This window comes from Schistocerca nitens, chromosome 3 (genome assembly GCF_023898315.1).
Source record: "Schistocerca nitens isolate TAMUIC-IGC-003100 chromosome 3, iqSchNite1.1, whole genome shotgun sequence".
In the NCBI taxonomy this organism is placed as follows: Eukaryota; Metazoa; Arthropoda; class Insecta; order Orthoptera; family Acrididae; genus Schistocerca; species Schistocerca nitens.
This window is the reverse complement of record NC_064616.1, coordinates 668,491,642-668,492,402: the sequence shown is the minus strand read 5'-3', so window position 1 is coordinate 668,492,402 and position 761 is coordinate 668,491,642. Positions and strand designations below refer to the sequence as shown.

Genomic DNA, 761 nt, shown 5'->3' with positions numbered 1-761 from the left:
CAAAACGTAATCAAATGTAGACACAGACATGCTCATGCATTCATGGAATTTATCAGGACCTAGGTGTAAACTCTCACAAAATGTTGAACTCTCCAAACCATTCTCTCTCTTTCACTAGAATCCTTCGACCTTTCCTTACATCAACAAATAGACGTTCAGAAGCATATGTCTTTCGAGCGTCAAACCGTATAGCAATGCATCCGATTCTGTTTTTTGTATGCACGCATAAGATCTACTGCACATTCGTGATCTTGCGATTTTAATGAAACAGTTTGGCAAAAAATATTTGTACCCTCACTATGTAGCTTAGCAACGGCCTTGCCGCAGTGGATACACCGGTTCTCGTCAGATCACCGAAGTTAAGCGCTGTCGGGCGTGGCCTGCACTTGGATGGGTGACCCTCCGGGCCGCCATGTGCTGTTGCCAGTTTTCGGGGTGCACTCAGCCTCGTGATGCCAACTGAGGAGCTAATCTACCGAATAGTAGCGGCTCCGGTCAAAGAAAACCATCATAACGACCGAGAGTGCGGTGTGCTGACCACACGCCCCTCCTATCCGCATCCTCATCTGAGATGACATGGCGGTCGGATGGTCCCGATGGGCCACTTGTGGCCTGAAGACGGAGTGTTGTGCACTGTGTAGCTTGATAATGAACTATTGTTCCATTTACGCCTATAATGATTAAGTTTTCAAGTTACATTTTGGTTTAGCAAAAGAAGCAGAATTTAACGTGGCATTTACCTGAGTATATTGTATGAGTTA

The 761-nt window shown here is 45.7% G+C and overlaps 1 pseudogene; it reads left to right on the top strand.

Annotated features, from left to right (window-relative positions):
- The first annotated feature begins 308 nt into the window (after positions 1-308).
- On the top strand, positions 309-426 carry LOC126249936 (5S ribosomal RNA; annotated as a pseudogene).
- The last annotated feature ends 335 nt before the right edge of the window (positions 427-761 follow it).